The 25257-nt window shown below is 41.3% G+C and overlaps 1 protein-coding gene across 1 annotated transcript in view; it reads right to left on the bottom strand.

Moving 5' to 3' along the window:
* The window catches only part of plekhg4 (pleckstrin homology and RhoGEF domain containing G4), a 68049-nt gene extending 58369 nt beyond the window's left edge, over nucleotides 1-9680 (bottom strand). The window contains exon 1 of the mRNA XM_088075128.1: nucleotides 9636-9680. The gene's annotated coding sequence lies outside the window, so the exon portion shown is untranslated. The remainder of the gene's footprint in view (nucleotides 1-9635) is intronic.
* Between the last annotated feature and the right edge of the window lie 15577 nt (nucleotides 9681-25257).

The following is a 25257-nucleotide window of genomic DNA, read 5'->3' as shown; positions in this document are numbered from 1 at the left end:
GTGGCAAAAGTTTAACGTTTCATGCACAAACCGTTGTCAAGGAAACAGCCTCTCTATCTCCACTGTTGTCTCTCAAATGGGCGGCACGGTGTATCAGCGGTTAGCACTGCTGCCTCACAGCAGAAAGGTCCCAGGTTTGAGTCCGGACCGATTCAGGTCCTTTCTGTTTGCACGTGGGTGTCCTCCCGGTGCTGAGGTTTCCCCCACCGCCATCATCGTAACACCGAGGAGCTGAAGTCGTCCCTGAGCGCCGCTGGCCGCCGTTTACCGCCGTGAAAGACAGGACAGATTCTTCTTCATCAAATGACGCTCTGCTGACAGAGACATTTTACCTTCACTTGTCATCTGTAATGTAAACATGAGTCACGTGTTCTGACGGACATGTGACCCAGCAGCAGTGTGAGCGGCGTGTCCCCGGGCTCCGGTCAGGAGACACTCTGAGGCTCCGGGAGGAAATGAAAGAGAGGAGGCCTTCAGACGGGACTTAATATCCTGTTAGTAACACACACGTCATGTCTGTCTCAGAGACACAGAGCGGGACACAGTCACCACACAGGCTCAGTCCCCATAAACACAACTGATGTCTCACCTGTCGGGACGTCCACAGTCCTTTTTTACCCTCATGTTTGTGACAAAGAGACATTACAGCCCATTTTAATGTTCATCAACACATATTCAACATAAAACTGTAGTCCAGAGACCCGCCCACAGACAGGAGGTCTCACTCTGTTCAACTACACAAACACTGTCAGAGAGGAGCGTCTTCCTCACAGACCATCTTTGACCGAGTAACAGACACAAACACCTTCTGCTTTGTCATCGAGCGACAGTCAGAGCAGCAACTGTGCAACTTATTACTATTTACCCGGGGACACGTGCACTGCAGCTACACGCAGACCTCACGAGGTGCAGACCACAGACACATATGTGGGTGCAGACTTTTGCCAAAACAAGGAAATGAACTGCCCCCCAAAAATATAGGGAACATTAAAGGTGTGCACTGTTTTGTTTTCCACTGCAGCTCAACTTTAATGATTTATCCACTGAGGACGAACAGAGAGGACTGTCTCAAGTTTAGACACACTGACACTCACCCCCCCCAAATACACACACACACACACACACACACACACACACACACTGACCGACCCCCCCCCCCCATTCCCACAGTCTTCAGCACATTTCAATACAAGTCAGGACTTTTCCCTCATTAGAGGAACAGGAGGTGAAGTGGAGGTCGCTGGTCTGATTCCCGCCTGGTCCCAGTGTCATTAAAGAGCCCACTGAACACACACAGACACACACACACACACACAGACACACACACACACACAGACACACACACACAGACACACACACACACACACACACACATACACACACACACACACAGACACACACATTTTTTTCTTTTTGTCATTAAAAAGAGAATCAGTGTGTTGCATTAAGCCATCATTAAGAGCTTTAAATTCGGAGTTTTCATGCCTGTGCACCTTCACAGTTATGTTACTGTGTGTTTGAGGTAAAAATACACACTGGGAGAATATCACTGCTCCTGAGTGTTAGTTTAACCCTTTGAAACCTCAGCAAATTGACTTCTATTCATTAAAAACATGGGAAGAAGGCAGTGAGCAACTAAAGAAGAAATTAACTAAAAATTTGCAAGAAATTTATAAAAGGTCCAATAAAACTTACCTGAAAATTATTTTTAAAAATCTATTTTAAAAAATGATTACACAAGACAAAGAAATGACCTTGAAAAAGTGCTTAACAATCATAATTATTCTGTTACATAATTATGTGATCATTTTCAGCTTTTCCCGAGTTTTTTTTCTTATATTCATTAGACATTTTTCCCGAGCTATTTCAAATAATTTCACATATACGTAATATATAAATATTAAAAAGCCAAACAAGGAAATGGCCTGCAAAAGTGCTTTAATAAATCTGTAACACAATTTTAAACATGTAATTGTGATTATTCTAAATATAGCTTTTCTGAGCGTTTTTTGCATTTGTCCCTAGATCTTTTTATAAAAATATTTCATTTAAATCTACAGATTTCCTGCAATTTGTATTCCCTTTTTTTTTCTCCATGTTTTTGGAAGAAAACAAACCAATTTGAGTTCAAAGGGTTAATAATAACACACCGATTTGATCCATCAGGCAAAAACTTCAATAAACACCACTTAAGTAATCAACAGTTACATACACACACACACACACACACACACACACACACACACACACACACACACACACACAGGCAGGCCCCCACCTGCAGCAGATATGCAGCCTCTGGCTACTGACTCTGTTCACATTTTTTAAATGCCTCCAAAAGAATGCTCTGTGTGTGTGTGTGTGTGTGTGTGTGTGTGTGTGCGTGCGTGTGCGTGCGTGCGTGCGTGCGTGTGTGTGTTTTTAGTTTGTAAAGTATGATTTTAGTTCTCAAACTCGGGACTCAAACTGACAACAATACAGAAACAAAACTCCCCTGACGCTCAGCTGACGGTCGCTGTGAGCGGCTGGACGGCTCGTCGAGCTTTTTCTACTTCACACCGAACATGAACAGTTGTAAGATATTTTGGGTGTTTTTGCCTCTAACTGATAGGACAGCACAAGTGTGAAAGGGGAGAGAGAGGAGATGACATGCAGCAAAGGGCAGAGGCCGGAGTCGAGCCTGCGGCCGCTGCGGCGAGGACACAGCCTCAGGGGCGCCCTCTCTATCCACTGAGCCACCAGGCACCCCGAAAATGAACTGTTTTATACTCTAAATGTAAATAAGATGACAGAACGCAGAAAACAGCATCTCTCCTGTGAGCACGCTGATCTGCCTCCTGACAAACGCCTAATGGTTCAAAACAGGAAATTCATTTTTTTTCTATATACTGACAAAAACCTGTTCGTTAACCCTTTGAAACGTGGAGCCACATCACTTTTCTTGTGCTGCTTTCAGACATTTTTCACAAGTATTTGTGAAACTCTGAGCACATTGGTTTGATTTCTTTCAAAGAGATTCAAAAAAGACACACACATCCTGTAGTGGGTGCTGGAACAAGATAAACCAAAATGTGAAAAAACAGAGGTCTGCACACCGGGGAGCTAAAAAACGCTCTTTCTCAGACTTCTTCTTCAAAAATACAAATAAAAGGCAATAAGACAAATTGCAAGGAGTCAACAGACGTGGGAAATTATTTTAAATAGTTCAGAAAAAAGTTATCATATTTACATAATTATGTTACAGAATTATTTTAAGTGTTAGGCACTTTTCCCAGCTCATTTTCTTGTCTTGATGTGTAATTTTTAAATTCTTAGTATACTTTTTAAAATAAATTTTCAGGTGGGGTTTTTTGCACTTTTTATTAATTTCTTGCAAAGTTGTGGTTCATTTCTTCTTTATTTGCACATTGCCTTCATGTTTTGAAAGAAATAAAGACAATCTGCCGAGGTTTCAAAGGGTTTAACGGGTCCTGGTCATGTAATTTTTCAGACTAACTAATTTCTTCTTTCTTCTTTCGTTTGTGTCATGCGCGCACACACACACACACACACACACACACACACACACACACACACACACACACACACACACACACACACACACACGTGCCAAACCCTCATGGGTTTATACATCACTCAAACAGTATCAGTGATCAGTGATGGATCCAGAGTACGTGTTATCGGACTGAACCCTCTTCACTTTTTACAGCCATCTGCCATAAATAAACCCACATAAACAGAGACCCTGGAAAGCTCATCCCCGGTGTGTTTATAGGCGGGAAAATACACAGAAACTGGACCCAATTCTTATTTTTTCTGTTACACAACAAACAGTCTGCAGAGGTCTGAGGGGACACACAGCTCTGTGTCCCGCTGACGTCCTCACCACTGTCCAACGAGACAAACTGTAAAAACGTGTGTATGTGTGTGTCTGTCTGTTTGTGTGTTTTACTGTGTGTCTGTGCTTGTGTGTGTGTGTGTGTGTGTGTGTGTGTGTGTCTGTCCGTGTCTTCATTTTTAACACCTTCAACACAAACACACAACAACGACAACAACAGCAGCAGCAGCAGCAGGTTCACAGAGTCCAGATCCCGGCTGAGATTCTCTCTGTTCAGCTCTCATGTTTTTCTGTCCTCCAGCAGCTCTAAGTCAAACTCTCAGTGTGTTTTCTGTTTTCACACTGTTAACAGAATCTGTTAAACTGTTTCTGTCTCTCTGAGAGTGAAATCAGCTGTGAAACACTCCGAGCACACACTCAACCACACACTCCTGCAGCACACACTCCTGCAGCACACACTCATCACACACTCCTGCAGCACACACTCATCACACACTCCTGCAGCACACACTCCTGCAGCACACTCACCTTTCCACTAAACACCTCGGAAAAATACACTGACATTCCAGGAATTCCAGGACTGGTAAATTATGATCAAAGGGATCCTTCAGGGCCACAGCTTGACAGCAAATGCAAAGTTACTTTGTGTCGTTTGCTTCTCTTCACCACACAACCAACAGACTTTGAAGAGTTTTCAAGATTCTTACAAAGATGACTAAAACAGAAGATAAAACCTGACTTTGTCTGTCAACAACATATTTCTCATCAGACCTTCACATGCCATAAATGTAAAGATTCTTTCTTTTACGTATTTAGACTTTTCCAGACATACTGGAAACATAAACATGAAGACAAAGTTTCAGTCTGTGTGAGCGTTTGAAACATTCATCTGATTCTCAACAGAGACACAGAAAGCTGCAGAGTCTGTCGGCTGAACCAGTGAGACACTCACCCTCTGTCTGCTGCTCTACTCCCCCTCTGCAGCTCCTCTCTGCAGCTCCTCTCTGCAGCTCCTCTCTGCAGCTCCTCTCTGCAGCTCCTCTCTGCACTCAGTAATCCTAACACAACAGAGGAGCTGGGATGGACCGAGCGCGACGAGAAAACACTCTGAGACTCTTACAACTAGCGAAGCACCAAAAGAAGCAGTGGAGCTCTGGCAGTAGAGTCGGTAGAGTCAGTAGAGCTCCACAGTAGAGTCGGGAGAGTCAGTAGAGCTCCACAGTAGAGTCAGTAAAGTCATTGGAGGTCCAGCGGGGAGAGTTGAGTCCAGCTTGTGTTCACAGAGAAGCTCCCTGACAAAATATCAGCCTGCAGCCTCAGACAGCTCCACCCACTCATCTCTCTCTATGTGAGGCTCCATCAGAGTCTCCCGAAACAGCTGCTCTCACACACACACACACACACACACACACACACACACACACACACACACACACACAGTTACAGGCAGTGTGAGTGTTGGCAGCGGTGTGCAGGACATTCTTTGGACGGTGAGTTAAATCTTTAAATAGAGCAGGAGAATAGCTGAACACCTTGAGCCCAGCAGACGGCCTCCTCTGTCAGCTGCTCTCACACACAGCCTCACATTAAAGGGACACTTCACCCATTTCCAGCCAGCTCTGTGTCATCACAGTGTGTGTCAGTGAACTGTGATAAACTTGCCTCCGTCTAACCAGGGCTCATAGTTTCTCTGGCTCTTGGGATGTTGCTCCAAATACAGGCTGTACTTGTACGTTTTCATATTTCCCGCCACTCATACCGCCACCGCAGACACAAAGGCCAGATTCACACGACACGGTTCAAGTGACCCGACTCTGATGTCTTCCCCTCAGGTGTCACAGATCTCATATGTGTCATGAATGTGAAAAAGCACATGAAACCAGACATTCTCAGCTCAGTTTCAGGCCCTATTCAGATGTGGCAATATTTCAGATCTGATTCAGATATCTGTGGGATTTCAGTCACTTTTAAGTAGGGGTCGACAGATTATCGGGGCCAGATTATCTGTATCAGCATTTTATTTTAATGATCGCCAATAAAATTAATTAATTAAAAAGTGCAAAGAGAGTGTCAGCATCGGAGGTATGTTTACTTTGTAAAACCTCAGGGAGCTATTTTATTTATTTATTACTGATTTAAATTTTTACTGAACTTTAGTCAATTTTATTCATAAAGCCCTTTATCACAAATCACAGTTTCTCAGCAAGCTTCACAGCATAAGACATCCCTCTGTCCTAAGATCCTCACATCAACTAAGGAAAAACTCCCCCCAAAAAAACCTGTAACAGTGAAGGACAGGAGCACAGCAACAGCACAACCAAGACCACGATCCAGGCTGAGCCGGAGGTACAGCATCAGTGCAGCCACAACACGAGCACAGCCAAAGGCAGGATCACAGCATCAGCACACTTTTTATAAAAAAAAGTTGAAGGAAACTTGCTGTATATGATGTTAAAAGTTTCAGTTTTGATTAAACATTGGCTTATGGCCTTTAAACAAAGTTTTGTGTTGGAGTTATTTATATTCCAAAGATTGAAAGAAAGATTTTCATTTTTATTGTAAATGCATATCAGTTCCAAATATCAGTTATCTGTCTCATTAAGTGCTAATAATCTGTATCAGCCCTGAAAAACCTTACTTTCCCCTACGATCCCTACATTTAAGTGTAAATGTGTGCAGGCGGTCAAAAAAAATCAGATACAGTCGACAAATCAGAGACGAGCATCAAGACTTGAAGTGTAAATCCAGCCAGAGAGTACAGAAGGCCTCTGAGCAACTTTAGCCATTTTCCTGCAGAGACTACAGCCGATATGTAACGACTGATCTGACTGATAACCGATACTGACATAAATATATATTTATGGAAGGGGACAGAGAGGTAAATAAATCAGAGAGGTGTCGCCAGCTTATGCTTATCACAGTGTGAGCTGAAAACTCTGAAAAGATATTTCAGAGTGAACCATCTGTGGGGTCGAGCAGCTACAAACTCCTGCACAGAGAGGCAGAAACACTCTCGACGGCCTCCGATGAAAACTGCACACCGTAATAAAATCTAAAACTGGGTTTGATGACACAAAATCTGCAGGGTCATCATTTTTAGGACTCATGGGAAAATAAAAATTAACACCCGGAGGAAATGTTGAAAAGATGTGTATTTTGAGGTTGTTTTCATGTGTGAGCTCAGCTGTTTCAGAGAGTTCACGGTGCGAGGTGGTTTAGCAGGACTCCTGAGGATGAAACTTCAGCCTCCAGAAGCACAAAGGAAAACAGCTGCAGCGCAGAGACGTGTTTTTATTTCATCAGACTGCAGCTGGACGGGATCAGACCCACGGCTCAAACAGACGGGATCAGACCCACGGCTCAAACAGACGGGATCAGACCCACGGCTCAAACAGACGGGATCAGACCCACGGCTCAAACAGACGGGATCAGACCCACGGCTCAAACAGACGGGATCAGACCCACGGCTCAAACAGACGGGATCAGACCCACGGCTCAAACAGACGGGATCAGACCCACGGCTCAAACATTCCTGCTGTTATCAGCACTGAGACAATCCACTGACCCACAATACACACTGCTCAAACACACACACACACACACACACACACACACACACACACACACACACACACACACACACACACAGCAGAACAAATAATACTCACAAACTTAACCCACAAGATTAAAAAACACTTGCAATAAGTTAACTGTGGTGAAGTTTCATTATTCTGATCAATCATTGTAAATAGGGCTGCACAATTATGGCCAACATTGCTAATATTCTGATAAATACTGATGTCACAATTATTCATTAAATTTAAGGAAGACAATATTTTTATTGCACTGTGACATTTAAATCAGCAAAGTGTTGCTTGCACGGCCATGTTGAGCTACACTGCTGCTAATGTCCTCATCTTTGCATTAAAACGCAAATGCAAATTTCCCCATTGTGGGACTAATAAAGGATTATCTCATCTTATCTTAAAATATTAAACATACAAGTTATTATTATTTATTAAACTTTCCAGCATAATATAAAAATGAAAAGCTTAAACAAACTTCAGGTAAATTGAAGCACATTGTGCTGATAATAGTCCAACCTCTCCTGACTGCAGGACTCTGACTTCAGCTTCTGTCAAACTTCTGTGCTGTTAATCATTTTACTCAGGAATTAAAAACTTTTGAGTCGGCCTACTTCTCCTATAGCTGCCAACAGCCAACATTCACAGTTAGAGAAAGGCTGAAAATAAGCTCATGTGCTTGTGGCCCCGGGCCCCCAAAACATTACATCTGCCCCTGGTAATAATAATGAGAGCTCAGCGCGAGCGGCCGGATGAGACACGGAGCGATGCGTCCTGCTGTTTCTAAATAATTCATCCAAAGTCTGATTAAAGCTGAAACTAACACAAAGTCGTCTGTAGAGTCTAAAGAAGTCACTTTCACCTCTGCAGATGTGTCTGTTTCAGACACTTTGGTGCTGTGAGGAGAAGCTGCGCTCTGTCTGTCTGTCTCACTGCGCTGCTGTCGGACCATCGGCTGTTTGATCTGCCGTGATGAAACGCTGTGGCTTGATCAACACTTCTGCCCTTGCTGTGTTTTGGCGTGAGATTGTCCTCTATGTCATGAGAGCGTGAGACAGAGCCCAAAAGCGTGAGACGCACGGCAGATGCGTGGGAGTTGGGAATCCTGGTCGGGAAAGGGTTAACAATTTATAAATACCCAAAATACCCAACATAGGCAAGATTATGTCGGTTAGAGGTTCTGAATGTCGGTTTCAACAGTACTATTCCTTAAAAAACATTGTTCTCATTCTTACATGTTATTACAACTTGGCCACGAGTCCGGATAGGACGAAGTTTAAGTCCAGATCTGGACCGCGGCCTGCCATTTGGTGTTGCCTGGCTTACAGCGCAACAGCGGACATGTCTGCGCGCTGGAGCGGACTGTCCTACATGTCGCTTTGTTTCAGTTGTCAGAAATACTCGGCAGCAGCACAGGACAGGTTCCATGAGATAAACGTGTATAACCTGGTCATGTCCCAGTCCTGCTGTCCTGCACCAACAGGTATCAGCGCTCCTGAGCAGCAGCCTCTATCAGACTGATCAGCACATTCTGCTACTGAGCCTGCACACGGTCTGCAGGTATAACACCTACACTCTAACTGCTGCTAATGTGTGTGAGTGTGCACGTCCCTCTGTATGATGAACTCACACACACTCAGCTGTGTTTTCTTGTTTTTGTTGTTATTATCATCATGAAACACAGACAACAGGAAGTTAACTAATAAATGAAAGGATCAGTTCTAATTATTGGACACAAACAGTGAAACCTGAAGCTGGAGACACACACGGACATGTTGCTACTGTCGTCTTTGTTACTGGTGTATCTCCTAATGCTAAGTGGCAGCTGGTCCTCCCTACATTAGTGACATTTGACCTCAGGGGGTCTTTAGGGGACACAGAGGGACCTAGCATGTCTCCAGGGAGAGGACACGAGGTTGAAAGTGAATTAATGAATAAAAAGCAGCGTCTGTAATGAGAGGATGGACTCAGCTGTGCTCCGTCACACTCTGAGTTCAGACATCATACAGACCCACCAGTCTGAAGTCACATGACCACAAATAAATCTGTAAACAGCTGGACTGATTGAATTCTGACATGCAACAAGACAAAACCCCTAATAAAGGGTTTTTAAAGGACTTATTATATCTGGTTTTGTTAGGTTTTCACTGTAGGTCCATCAGTGTGGTCCTTTAAACAGCGTCATCAGTGTGTGTTTGCTCGTTGGTTCTTACCTTCACCTGCAGCTCGTCCTTCGGGTCGACTGTTAATGAACTGACCTGCAAACACACAAACCAGGATCACAGTTAACACACACACATCTGAACATCTCATTCTTCGTTCATCAGACCAAAACACACCCCGGGGTCTCTGTGTGGATGTACAAAGAGGACTGGATACAGTGTTGACAACAGGGCTTCTTTCAAACAGAGATCAAAAAAGTCAGTTTGAATAGGTTTCAGTGAAGCAGTTTTTCGACTTAACAGTCTGAATGTACCAATTTCGTTTCCACAGCCAAAACGATCAAAACATGAAGAATGAAAGCACCTAAAATGCCCCAAACAGTCCCTAAAGGGTTAATCTCTGTCCTGTCTGTGGCTGGGAGCTGCAGCCTCCTGTGAGTGAATGAATGAGTTGGCTGCGAGTGGCGTTCATTCACAGGTCTGGACATGAAGTCATGAAGTTGGCAGGCTTCATGTCACCGTGTGCTTTGTGTTGAACTGTAGCAGGAATGTGTGGATTCAGCCTTACACATTAACTGTGTGCTGTAATTCCTCCAACACGCCCCGCGGCTCGCAGGACCTGGGCCAACGCTGGCAGCTCCTGATGAACGACCGCTGGTGCAGAGAGAGACTAAAGCAGACGACAGTCCGTGAACACGCCTGAGAGGCTCCAGTCTGCACCGTGTGATCTGTGGCTGATGTGAGAGGACTCACACTGGAGCAGGAAACACCCACACTGTCTGTCTCAAATGATCTGGAGCTGCTGTGTGAGCGACAGTCAGAGGAGGGAATCAGATAAGGACAGAGCGTCACTCAGAGCTCCGTACGTTTAAACGTTAAAAGCTGCACATTTTCCTTTGACGCTCCAGTGAGCTGCAGCTGGTACAACCCGCTGAGTACAGATCATCATACTTCACATCACTGACGGCCACTTTCAGATGTGTGTCTGTTCCACACATTTTAAACTTTAACCTGTGAAGATATAAAACCCTGCTGAAGGGCCAAAAGCCCCCAGTTTTTGTTATTATTATCGATATTGGTGTCGTTGTTATTCGGAGGAAACCCAACTTCGCGTTCATCAAAATAAGCCACACTTTACACAGGTCCAGTCTCATGCCAAACTTCCCCGGCTGCAAACACAAACCAACCGTCCTGATGGTGGCGCTGCAGTGACGGTTTACATTTTAAAAGTTTGAAAATCTATAACAAATCATTCGTACGCGCTTTGCAACTTACACCAAGTACACATTCACACACAGGAGGCTGCCGCTCAGCTTTAACACCTTCATCACAGCCATCAGGAGAATTCACGGGTCACCATCTCTCCCAAGAACACCCGGACCTGCGGACCACAGGAGCCGGGAATCAAACCACCGGCCTTCCAATTAGTGGACAACCTAAACGGCCTCCTGAGCCACAGCTACAGGTTGTTTTTGTGTTTGTTGTTTTGTTTCTAACATTTTTATCTTTACTGATTGGACAGCCAGATAAACAGGAAAGTTTGGGAGGGGGTCGTTCAATGAAGCGCCAACGAGAATCTGATGTGAATGTCATTATTTCTGCAGGCATGTGGTCATAAACCAAAGTACTGGACATGTTCACATGTTGACCCGAAGAAAAGTCACAGGATCAATAAAGTTCCTGCAGCTCATCCTGAGGGGATCGTGAATGATGACCCACATTTCATCACAATCCATCCAACAGATGTTTCAGTCTGGAAGCCTCAAACGCGGTTAAAAATCTGGAAGGTTTGATCTGATAAACGGCTTCCAGTAAAGTGACGTGTGATCTGTAAATGTAATCATGCTAAAACACTCTCTCACTGCCTGCAGGGATGTAACCTGTCAGAAGTTTTGGGAGGGAGGTTCCTGACACGGTTAGCCAGATAACAAAACTGAAAATCCCTCGTTGGCCAAAGTTGTGCATCCTTGGTATTTATCCAGGTGATTTTAGGAAGAGAGAGCGAGCATTTATAGACTCGTCTCTCTCAAGCTAAGAGAGCAACAGCTGCAGGAAGGAAACGTGAACAAACCGAGAAAAAACATTATATGACAGTGGCAGTTTTTGAAAATATCTGGTGGAGCTTCATAGACTTTTTGAAACAAAATGTTGATAAAGATCGATAAAAACCAAAGACGGAGTGGGGTGTTTCAGTGCATGTGATCTTTGATTACTGTGTGATGTAACATCTGTTTCTCACCTCTGCTTTGATCTTTTTTTTTTTGCTGGGGTTTTTTGTTTGTTTTGTTGTTGTTTTTTGTGGTTTTATGGTACACTATATTTGCTACAATGACTATTTTATTTATACGCAATATCTATGTATAATTGAAAAAGAAAACAATAGACATTGTAAAAAAAACAACCAAAAAACACGGGACTTTTAATAAAAGTCTAAAGAGCAGAAGATGTTTTTAACTTTTTTCTCTAAAGCTAATGGACCTCTGTGTGGCGCACCTCCTCCTCCTCCCCTTCCTCCTCCCCCTCCTCCTCCTCCTCCTGCACCTACAGAGACGTTTAGTTTCCCCCCGCCGTCTCTCTTTTCTTGCAGCGAGTGCATATTTTGGTGGATATTTTGTCTTACTGTTCTGTTGTGGTGAGCAGTTTCAGACCTTGAAGGGGCCTCTGTGGAGGTCTGCCTTAAATCCAAACCTTTGAGGAGTCGGCCGGCCTCCCTGGAGGACTCCCTGACCCCCCTAACACTTCAACCTGAGTGCAGCCTCAGTGGGCTCAGAGCCGCTTGCTTCAAATGACTGCTGAATATGTAGAGAGAGGGACGAGGGGACAAGGGGACGGGGGGACAAGGGGACGAGGGGACGAGGGGACAAGGGGACGAGGGGACAAGGGGACAACAGGAATGAGCTCAGCTCACTGCACAACAGAGCACCCTTAACTTTAATTTAAACAGGCTACAAACAATATGGTAACATTATTTTCCTCATATGTTTCCCATTCGCTACAAGTCAGTGTAAAAACGAACAAACAAAGTCACTGTTTCTTGTTTGTTTAAAACTAAAGAGAACAACAACAACAACGACCTCACCGGCTTCATCCGAGTCTGTTTGAAAACAAGACATGTTTTGTGACCACAGCTGATCTATTAATGTATGTTTATTTTTATTCATTTTGTCATTTCATTCGATTTATTTGCTCATTTATTTTTAAATAGTTTACTAACTAGTTTACTTTGAGTAAGATAGTTAAAAATAAGACTTGATTGTTTTTATTTTTTATTTAAATCAAATTTATTTGATTGATTGGTGAATGAACTATTGTCTTTAGATTACTATTGTTAAAATAGCTTTTATTTTTGTGTCATTATTATTTATTTGTTTACTTATTTAATTTATTTTATCGATTACTATTATTATTTTTTTTATTACTGTTTGTTTGATGTAATGTTGTCATGTTGTTTTGGAAGACTAGCTTGTCTCCTAGGCGTCAGCTCATAGGGATCCTTACAACAAACAAATAAACTCATTCATTCTTAAACAGTTGACACATTTATTTTGTTGTCCTTGTAATCGTTTTGTCTAATTATACTCCTATTTTTTGGACATATTATCTTTTAAAGGTTTGTCAGTTGTTAACAGTTGAAAATAATAAAGGAATGATTGACAAAAACTACAGTGAGCAGCTGTTTGAGGAAATCACTGATCAAACTAAAGATTTTTGTTTGAAAGATTTACGTCTTCAGGTGAAATATGTCAGAAAGAGTTCGTGGAGTTTTTAGATGAATGACCCAAATCCTTTGTTTTGTTCTGACTGCAATCTGTTTTTCACTCAGGTCTCCTGAAATATTTCACAGAGGCTTTTTATGCACACTTAGTCACTTCCAAATGTATTAATAAAGCACATTTAAAAACAACAGAGTTGACCAAAGTGCTGTACATCAATAAATACATTTAAAAAATAGTGATAAAAAATAAATATAAAATAGCACAAATGGTATAAAAGAGGACAAAAACAAGAAAACCTAAGCAGCAGGAGAAATTAAACTGTCTGACTTGATGTTTGTTCGTTACCATAACGATTCTCTCCAGAAAAAGGAAGAAATTCAAAAAAAAAAAAAAAAAGATTTACGTCTTCAGCAGGAACCAATGAGCTCGAAGCTAAAACCACAGACAGGAAGTTAGACAGAGTTTAGAGCCGGACGACACATGATGGCTGACATGACAGCTCCCCAAAAAAAGGCAAAATGATCTGGATTAATTGAAGGTGTCGAGATGTTGCCCACAGATCAATTTGGTTTGAATTCATTTCATTCATCTGATGCTATAAAAAGGGGGTGGGACATCATGATTGACAGCTGTGTCTCTGCCTATCAGTGTGCTCACAATCAGCGGTGCTGCTCACAATGGGTCTTGTAGGCGTGTGGGCGGGAACTCGACATGGCGGCTGATAACGTGCTCAGACTCTGGCGCCGGCAGCAGAGGGCAGCGGCTGTATGTTTTGGCTTTGTTTTGTACAGGAAGAAGTGGAGATATGTAATTTATCTTTATATACAATTTATGGTCGCTCTTTACACGTCTGTGGCGTGTGACAGGCAACCAATCAGATGGCGCTGTGGGCGGGACACTAAGGTCACAGAGTGGTGACTGCAGACAGACGGGCGGCTGCATCAGAGCCAAAGCAGCACATTTTTTAAGTTCAAATCCTGTAATGATGATCCGATTTACAATGGCTAACAAATTATTAAATGAATATGTGACGTTCAACGCTGATGTTGTGGCGGCTCATAAATAAGTCAGAGAATGGGAAACACTGTGTTGATGAGTGCTGCCTGGTTACTCGTTATGCTCTGTTGGGTGTTTGCATCGTGCTCTCAGATATCATTAAATTTGAGATCCGTTTTACAGAAGCCAATACTGAAGAACAAAAACATGCGCAGATGTGAATTACTGAGGACTAGTGGGACTTTCATATTATTTTGAAACATTTGTTGTTACCTGTAGTGATATAATGAAAGAAGCATTCGGTAATTTATTTATTATTATTTAAGTTACCCATTATTTTGAGTTTTTGCAATGCAATGTCAGAATAAAAGATTTATAAAAATCCCACCTCTGGGGCACCTGGGGCTCAGTGGATAGAGCGAGGCTGTGTCCTCGCCACAGCAGCCGTGGACTCGATTGTGGCCTCGGCCCTTCGCTGCATGTCATTCCCTCTCTCTCCTTTCACACTCGTGCTGTCCTATCAATGTGAGGCCGAAACGCCCTAAAAAATATCTTTAAGAAAAAAATCCCACCTCCAATGTCAAAGCATTTTTAAGACTTGGTTAGATTGATTTAAGACATTTTAATGCCAATTACAAGAGATGTAATGCCTTTCAATTCTTTTCAAGGATCCATGGGAACCCTGCCATCACATATAGAAAACGTTGAAAAGTCTGAACGTGGTTTCATGTTGTTCCTCACAGCCTGCAGTGTTTCTGTTTGCAGTTTCTTTAGTATCAGCTGTCAAATTGGTGAATGTTTATTAATTTTCTCGCAGCATTTGTGACGTGGGACGTTAACGAGGTGAAGCTCTTTTCTTCATCTGTGTGTTTTCAGTCCCGGCACACTGAGCTCTACAGATTACAGATGTCTGGCTCTTTGTCATGACGTGTTTTCATTACTTGTATTTGCTTGTATTGTTTTGTTGTGACTGTGTACAGTAAACTCTATTTTTTTAGATTAAGAGCTGATGGCTTCTTTGTTTTGTAGAAATCCTCCTGGTGGTTCTCATTATGTAATATGTTTACAGCAGTGTGTGACGGCTCTTCGGTCTGAGGTCTGACGGCAGCGCTCGGTGAATGCGGAGCGTCCAGCGTGCGCCCACATGCACAGTCTGAGAGGAAAGTGCTGGTTATGCAGCCCGCTGCAGCCCTGGTGGGCCCGCTCCCGTCTCGTTCTGTGTAATTAGTGTGAGAGCTGAGGGGGACCGAGCCATCGCAGGGATGACAACACATCTATAAACACGTCTCTCTGCTCTGATGGAAAATTACTGCACTCACAGCGACAACACAACTCATCAGAGAAGAATGTGAGCAGGTTTTCCACCTCGCAGAACAATTTACAGACAGCCAATGAGGAGCAGGAGGGCCGGCCCCGAGCTAAGCCCTCACAGAATAGATCCATTCTTGGCCGGCCGGTCCGAGGCCCGTCGCCCTGTTTCCACAGAAACTCAACCACCTCCCAGCCGGGCCGACACACACACACACACACACAAACACACACACACTTCCCCAAGGATCAACCGCTGAGTACTGATAAAATATAATCAGAGGATCAGCCACTGATTATTGATAAGAAAGTCTTACGATGGGATTCATCACCAGAGCTCATGGATGCAGGATGCAGATTTTCATTCTGAAATAAGAAAACCAAAATCGGGAAATGAGCCGTTTCCCTACTGCCATTAAGAAACAGGAAAAACCAATCTGTTTTCCATATTTTGTTTTATTAACAAAAATTTGAAAAAAAAAAAGATCTGATTTTCTTTGATGTGCTCATAAATGGACTTTGGGGATTATAATTCATGTGTGGAAACCTTCTGTCTCAATTTTGAAAAGATTTTTTTTTTTTTTTTTTAAGTAGCATACCGTTCAAAGATATTAGAAACGTAGAAACCTCATTGGCCGCTAGTGAAGAAATACTAGTTTTAAGGGTTTTTTGGTTTCTTTTCTTTCCTTTCCAGCATTTTTTAGGTATTTTTTCTTGTCCTTTTAATAATTTTTTGCCAATTTTTGGGGTGATTTCTTCTTCAGTTACTCATTGCCTTTTTCCCACGTTTTTGAAAGAGCCCAAGTCAATTCGCTCAGATTTGAAGGGTAAAGACTGAAAACATTTTGAAATGTTCCGTCTTTGTTGTCACATGTTTTATCAGCGTTAGCAGTACGCTGCACCACCAGTCTGCTTTGTGGTGACTTTGAACAGCATGAGGACGCATCAACAGCTGTCTGCTCCTGCAGGCCTGTGATTGGCTGCTGTTGAGCAACAGATGCTGTCAACAGATTTTAATGTCTCTAACTGTCTGGTTGAGAAAATGTTTCTGTCACAGTTGGCGCTGATATTACGACAGCACACGGTGAACACCCTGATTTCACTGGAGATGTTTGAAGATGTTTGTCTTCTTTATATCTGCATGTTCCTCATCTTTAACCCTCTAGGGACTGTTTGGCACATTTTTTGTGCGTTTCACTCTTTATTTTTTCTATAAGTGTGTGTGTGTTGATGCATGTGTCCTAAATATAGTCCAGATTGTGTATTTGAGTGTTTGAAAGTAATCATCAAAAATCATTGAAGGTTTTGGAAAGGTCCTGGAATTTGATTGTGTGTGATGTGGGGTTGAAGCAGCAGGGTGGTATGAAAATTAACTGTTATTTTAAGATGTACATTTGCTAATCTGTCATATGAAATCTTAAGGGACTGTTTGTTATTAACCTTTAGGGACTGTTTGTTATTAACCCTTTAGAGACTGCTTGTGTCGTTTTACTCTCTTTTCTTCTTCCTGTTGTGATAATTGTGTGTGTGTGTGTTGATGCATGTGTCCTAAATGTAGTCCAGATTGTGTATTTGAGTGTAATCAGTGAATTTGCAGCTCAGCTCCTACAATAAGTCTAAAATACACTGTGGAAACTAAATAGTTACATTCAGACTGTTCAGGTCCAAAAATGCTCCATTGAAACCCATTCAAACTGACATTTTTGATCCCACAGCCATCAGAGCAGAAAAACAGGACTTGTATTATTTCTGGGTGTCATTCTGGGCTTTTGACTCTGAATTTGTCATTTTGACTATTTTCCATCTGATGAGGTCATTTTCCATATATACATACAGACATATCCCAGACTGTCAGCAGCTACACTCACACACTGAGCATGGAGGAGATTGGAAATATGGAATATGGAATTTGGATATGGATTTTTTCTTTCCATCTAAAAACATTTAAACATTTAAAGGGTTAAAACTCTGAAAATGAATGAATATTTGATATTAATGGTTAGGACTGATGTTGGTTAAAAAAATTAACTCGATGAATAATCATATTAAGCTATAATATGTTTTAAAGCTTGATTCTGAGAAACTCTACGAGTCTCTATACGAGTGTGTGATAGGAACACGGGCTCTAAAGGGTTAATGGCTGTTTCAGTGTGGTGGTCATGTGAACAGAGCAGACCAGTGTGTTCAGATGATGAAGTCAGAGCAGCAGAATGAGAGAGAGAGTGAGCGGCTGTGTCTGTGTCTCTCAGCCTGATGTTTACAGCTGCACGGCTGTCTGACACAACCATCAATCAGCCTGTGATTTACACCCACCGTCCAGGTGACACTGCACATACACAAACTATTACATCCATTTAGCTGCTGAGGAGAAACAGAGAGAGGAGCTCAGTGACCCCGCTGACCTGAAGCACACACACACATCAGCTCTCACCTCCTCCTCCTCCTCACTGAGGGGACGGTCTCTGCTCCTCTGGTTCAGGTCCAGGCCTGCAGCTGGAGGTCACCGTCCTGCAGGAGGAGAGTCACACAGAGGCTTCAGGGACAAGGACATGCATCAGGTTTTAGAGCTTATTATCAAGACAGGCCCGACCACACTTTATATAAAACCCCAGGAACATGTCAGATCACTGACTCTAAACTGAAGTGTTTCAAATTAAAGGCTGTGCAGCACTGACTGACTCTCATGCACTTAATTATATTCTTAAAACGCTGAATAAAAGAGAGACTCAGTCCCAGTTTAGTGGAGCTCTGTTTCCAGCTGGATCATTAATGTGCCTGCTGCAGGTGATCCGAGCAGCAGGGGCTGAGGTGTGACTTTTTTTTTAATTTAAAATAAATATAAAATACAGCTGCCTGTCCCTCAGCTGAGCTAAAATTAAAAACACAAGTCCCTCCTGACATTTTTTTAATGTCTGACCCGTTCTGCAGCAGCCCTTCCCCCCTCATAAATGACAAACGTCACAAACAACAAAGTCCCTATCTCTAATCACCGAGGGAGGCCGGCGTGGCGAATAGGAGCATGCTCAGAACGCTGAGTCCAGTTAAAGTCCGACTGACGGAGGAAACCCACTTCCTGTCCAATAATCTGGGTGGGTTAGTCCGACTGTAAGAAATTCACTTCAGTCTGATTTGAGTGGGATGAACATGTTTACAGGATTTTGAAAGTCCAGTTTTAATCGCACTGACACAATAATTCAGCTTTTTCTGACATCTTTTAAACGTACTGAGGGACACACTGCATCTTCAAGGTCATGCATCAGGTTTTAAGGATTTTTATCAAAACACAGGCCCAACCACGCTTTATATAAAACACCAGGAACATGTCAGATCACTGAAACTTAAATGATAAAAGTGTTTAAAATTACAGGCTGCGCAGCACTGACTGGCTCTCGTGCACTGAATCATATTCTTAACACGCTGAATAAAAGAGAGACTGTGCGTCAGTAAATCTGAGCTGCAGACTGCTGACTGTCGGTATGTGCTTCATGAGGCTCAGATCGGACCAGCGGAGGGTGAGGCTGCGATTCAGAGGATCAGCTCTGAGCAACAAAAACAGCTGAGGGCTCAGAGCGTCCGCAGATCTGAAAACAGTTGTTCTTAAACAGCTGCGTCATGTTCTGCTGGGATCTGGAGACGTTGTGAGCTGATATCAGAGGGTCTCGCTTTAATCACTGCAGCCGTAAATATCACATTAAACCGGATTATCACAGTAATCATCACACTTTCCACATGCATGACTGTCAGGGCTGGAGTTCAGTAAAATGACGTCAGCCTAACAAACACCAAACTGTGAGCTGCAGGACTCACTTCTCTTAAAGTCTGCACAATTATTCCCATTAAAGAGTTAAAAACACCTGAAACAGGCAGGCTGGTGACTGGGCAGTTAGGACAGCAGCCTGGGAATAACTCTGTATGTGCCTATGCTCATTTCTTTTCAGACGGTTAACCCTTCGAAACCTGAGCAAATTGGCCTGATTCCTTTCAAGAACATAAGGAGAAACAGCAATTTGTAACTTTACAAGTAATTACCACAAATATTAGCAAGAAATTAGTTAAAATTACAAAAAAATTTACTTAAAATTTGCACAAAAAAGAAAAGAAAATGACCTGAAAATAAAGAAGCTTTATATTTATATTTATATATTTAGCTTTAATAAAGAAGGTTTAAATGCTTGTGAAAGGCGTCCGAACGAGACACAAGAACACTGATGTCGACCCAGGTCAAAGGGTTAAAGTCATCCGAAAAAGGGACGGATGAAGCTCCTGTATGATGCTACAGACAGAACGCTGCCACCTGCTGGAGTATGAAGCTGCACACCTGGACTTCATCATCAAGCTCTGACGCACACGGTCACCATCACTTTCAACACATTCAATTCAATTTTATTTATAAAGCCCATAATCACAAATCCAAAGGGACTGAGGAAAAATTCCCCCCCAAAAACTCTTTAATGGGGGAATTAAAAAAAAAAAACACAAACAAATATACACAAGTTCAACTTTATAATCATTACAACAAACGACCAGAAATCTTATGAAACCTTATGATTTGAAAAGAATGCTTTAACTGCAAAATGCCCATCTGTACGTCAGTTACTCAGCGTGCGTTAACACAGTCACTCTTTTGGCATTTTTGCCTGACAACTAGTCAGCTATCCAAATAGCTGTATTATTTCTGCATCACTTTTCCCCCCTGAGCCATAATCAAACAATCCAGACAGAAACCATGAGCTCAACTTGTAAAAAACTCTTTAACCCTTCGGGGAAAGTCTATTTAATTCTAAGCAGGGATATTTCTCATAACGCAGAAGATCAATAAATACATATAATAAATTCCTTAAGTTCATAAATATACTATATCATATGGAGATATGAGACTATCTGTCATCTTAGATATCGGATGGTGTTATATCATTCTATGGAATAAATGGAGGGTTTTTTCATGATTTTAAAGGTTACATTACAGAACGGTGATGTACTTTTCTAAACCTATCAGATAGTTCTCCTTGTTTTAATACTCCCCTTTACCCACTTAGTCATTATATCTACATTATTAATAATTATTAATCAAAAAGGGAATTGTGTTTGTATTTTTTCAAAGTACCAACAGTCAATCATACAGTACTGTCACATCACAGAGGGAATTTTGTTAAAAAAGTTCAATTCTGGCTCCCAGTTCTAACGTTAATAAAGTTTTCTGAGGAGATTTTAAAATGTCGAAATATACTGTATGTCATGTATCAAGATATAGCCTAAAAATATTGCAATATAATTTTAGGCCTATATCTTCCATCCCTAACTAGTAGGGGTGGAAGAAAAACTGATACAGCATAGTATCACAATGATTTGGGTGGCAATATCATATCCACACACAAATCCCCAGTATTGATTTTTTACAAATACAAATTAAACTTTTTGTAGCCTACTAGAATAATAACATTGTTTGCTTTTATTAGTCCAGTAAATGTATGTTAAAGCCAATAAATTGATTGAAATGAGATGGACAGACTTTATTAAAAAAAAAAACCAAAAAACTGATGTTCACAATGTTTTCCTTTGGAGACACCATTTACAGTCAAAACAAAGGTAATCAATCATAATATATTTCATCACAATCCTCAGCATATTGCAACATTTTTTTTTAAAAAATGTGATAATAGTGAGTATTAAATATGTTGATAATATTGTATCGTTGGGTCTCTGGTGATTTCCCGCCCCTGGATATGAGCACAAAGTGCACACACAGTCACGCCTGTAATCACCATCAACATCCACACAAACTGTCTGTTAAACATACCAGAGTTTCACAGCAGTGAAGCGGACATCAGTGAGTGATTACAGTCTTTATCACAAAGTGTGATCGCACAGTTCAGGACATGCTGTTATTCTGACAGAGTTCACAACACACAAACACACACACACACACACACACACACACACACACACACACACACACACACACACACACACACACACACACACACACAGCTGCAGGCAAACGGACGGAAACTAAATCACACAGAGTTTTACTGCAGGAGCTGAAAGTCAAACCTCCAGGACACTTCGTGTCAGTCAGAGGGAGGCGAGGAGGGAGGAGGTAAAACACACCAGCCCCGGGGAGGGAATTTATATCAATGCTGCAATATGCCGCACCGCACAATACCTTATGATTATAATAATTATTAACGTCACTTAAATACTGAGACATTCCTCCACATGAATCTGAATATGAAAAAAAGGTTCTTGCAAAGGAACAAACTGTCTGTGTGTTCAGACCTCCACACTATAAAACGATTTAATATGCCAGAAAAAGATTTGTCCCAATACACAGAAACGCCAAAAAAAAAGTTTGCATATGCGCACTATAAAATCTGACAACTTGGTCTTAATTTAAATCATCTTGCATAAAGATCACCTTGAACAGTGAAAGTAAATATAACTATAAATCTTAAAGACAGTGTAAAGTTTAGAAGTATTCAGACTGAACCTGTCTCTCTGACTTTACTTAAATGAGTCAACAAAACAGAACTTGTAAAACTTTCAGATATCCTAATTCCTCCTCATGAAAAACTCTTTAGTGCGGACACAAAATATGTCAAACTGTTCAGTTACATCCGACCAACTTGGTTTACTGAAAAAAAACTTGTTTAGAAGAAACAAGTTAATTCACTTGCCATTTTTAAGTTGCAACAATAAAGTTAAGTCAATACTACTAAAATTTAAGTTAACTTAACAATTTGATGTGAAATTAATATAAATTAAACTACTAGTTTACTTAACTGCATCAAGGATCAGTTTCCTGGATCTTTTTTGATTTTTTAAAGTGTGAGTTTGCAGTTTAAGGGCAGCTGCAGAACCTACTGAAAGCAAAAGGAAACAGTACGTGACTGTGAACGCGCCCCGTGTGTTTACAGTCAACCACACCTCCTAATCACATCACACCACAGGTAAAGAATGTAGGTGTTGGCAGCTGATCTGCCTTCACAGACACGTGAAGCAAATCTGCAGTCAAACCTTTAAAGAGCTTTACAAAGAGCAGAGTTTGTGACTGTCCTCAGCCCTGCTGCCTCTCATCCAGCTCACTTTACAAACACTACACCAGGTGATGGACAGCAGGGCTGCACGGTTCATTCAAAATGTTATCACAATATGGCCGCATACAGTACGCAAATCACAGCTGCAATTATTGATGAAGGTGAAATGTGTCACAACATTAGAAATGAAAGTCTGCAGTGCTGCAGAGATCATATTCCACATGTAAGGGAAATGGGCATGCTGGTCCGATAAAAAAAAAAAAAAGACGGAAAAAGCACATCATCATCATTTTTACGTTTGTTTGTTTATGTTTATGTCAGTCAATATTATGCAAAAATTACCATTCTCACCGAGATTACGACTGATGTCCCAACTCATGTTGCAACAGTATAGTATTGTTAGTAGAGTATTGTTATGTCTCAATGTCTGCTTTGAATTGAACGCTATTTATATATTGACTCTTATTTATAAATTTTAGTCTGTTTTACAGTTTACTACTTTCTATATCATTTTATCATTTTTAACATATTTATACATTATTTTACTTTTTGCTTTTATCCTTTTATTTACCTCGTATTTGTAGTTTGAGTATGTTACTTATTTACTCATCTATTTATGTACTTACTTATTTTTCATTACTGCAATTATCAAGTTATGTATTAACCTATTTATTTATATATCTTTATCTAATTATTTATTAGTTTTATCCTACCTCTGATATTTCCTCACTTATGTAGCAGTTTAAAACTAGAATTGAAACTTTTTTAAGAACATGAATCAAACAAATAAAATATATAGACAGCCTCAAATGACTAAATAAGTAAAGAATAAATTACAAGACGTAAACAATAGAGAAGACAGCAAAGGAAAAGTAATCAGAAAACACAAGTGGTCATTCAGGAATTAGGGCATATGGATATTTATTATTAAAATGAATTACTTCCAGTATACTGCATGCTAGTTAGATTATTATTTGTTTGATGATCACAGCCTGGGATATGTTACGCTCACACTCACCGCTCTGCACACAAAACGCGCTTTTCAAAATCAGGCTAAAAAAAACCCAAAACAACAACATTCATACTATTTTTGACTTTCAGTTAGTTATTGTTTAAAAATATCATCAGTCCTAAACATAAGTATCAAATATTCATTAATTTTTCAGAATTTTAACCCTTTAAATGCCAGATTTTGGCATGGTGTCACTATGAGTTTAATATAGATGAAAAAACAAACAAAACAAAAATGAATTATTGTGAGTCTCCTCCATGCTCAGTGTGTGAGTGTAGCTGCTGACAGTCTGGGATATGTCAGTGTGTGAGTGTAGCTGCTGACAGTCTGGGATATGTCAGTGATCAGCAGCTACATTGACTGTGACAGGTCACCTAGTGGAAATAGCATGTATTTCCTCCATATGCCAAATATGGTCAAAATGACCTCATCAGGTGGAAAATATTCAAAATGACAAATTCAGAGTCAAAAGCCCAGAATGACACCCAGAAATAATACAAGTCCTGTTTTTCTGCTCTGATGGCTGTGGGATCAAAAATGTCAGTTTGAATGGGTTTCAATGGAGCATTTTTGGACCTGAACAGTCTGAATGTAACTATTTAGTTTCCACAGTGTATTTTAGACTTATTGTAGGAGCTGAGCTGCAAATTCACTGATTACACTCAAATACACAATCTGGACTACATTTAGGACACATGCATCAACACACACACAGTTATCACAACAGGAAGAAGACAAGAGACTAAAACGACACAAGCAGTCTCTAAAGGGTTAATAACAAACAGTCCCAAAAAGTTAATAACAAACAGTTCCTAAAGGGTTAATAACAAACAGTCCCTAAAGGTTAATAACAAACAGTCCCTTAAGATTTCATATGACAGATTAGCAAATGTACATCTTAAAATAACAGTTAATTTTCATACCACCCTGCTGCTTCAACCCAACATCACACACAATCAAATTCCAGGACCTTTCCAAAACCTTCAATGATTTTTGATGATTACTTTCACAAGCCTGGAAAGTGTGACTGGGACACTCTGTGACTTTTCCAGGTTTTCAATGACCGCAGAAACTGTCTGTGATTGATTAAATCGCAGCTACCCTGAAAGTCAAAGCTAACTGTATCTCTCATGTAAACACCAAGCTCCGTTAGCTCGTAAGCTAGACCGCCAAAACCGTTAGCTGCTAAATTAACTGTCAGCAGTCACTCAGACAGTACTCACCGAGCAGATAACATGCTAAACACTTTAAATCACACACAGACACACACCTGTTCACCTGTCCACCTCTGCAATGTCACCTGTCTGAGGAGGAAACGGCGCTAAACGTCAGCTAACAATAACGACGAATAACGATGCTAACATGATGCTAACACGCTAACCAAGCTCAATTAAATTAGCAGCAGCAGAGACACACAGACAGGCAGACAGGTTCAGACTGTCTCAGCTGATCAATAATCAATCACAATGATCTCATACATCTCACACACCAGTTAGCTTAGCATCCAGAAGCTCACTAAACCGGCTGTTAGCGACTAACGGCGCTAGCATGCTAACGTTAGCTAACCGGTACAGAAGGAGGCGAGCTCGCCTTTACATTCACCTGTG

This window comes from Plectropomus leopardus, chromosome 1 (assembly GCF_026936395.1).
Source record: "Plectropomus leopardus strain MGB_pleo_1.0 chromosome 1, ASM2693639v1, whole genome shotgun sequence".
NCBI classification, from domain to species: domain Eukaryota; kingdom Metazoa; phylum Chordata; class Actinopteri; order Perciformes; family Serranidae; genus Plectropomus; species Plectropomus leopardus.
This window is presented reverse-complemented; position numbering and strand designations above follow the sequence as displayed.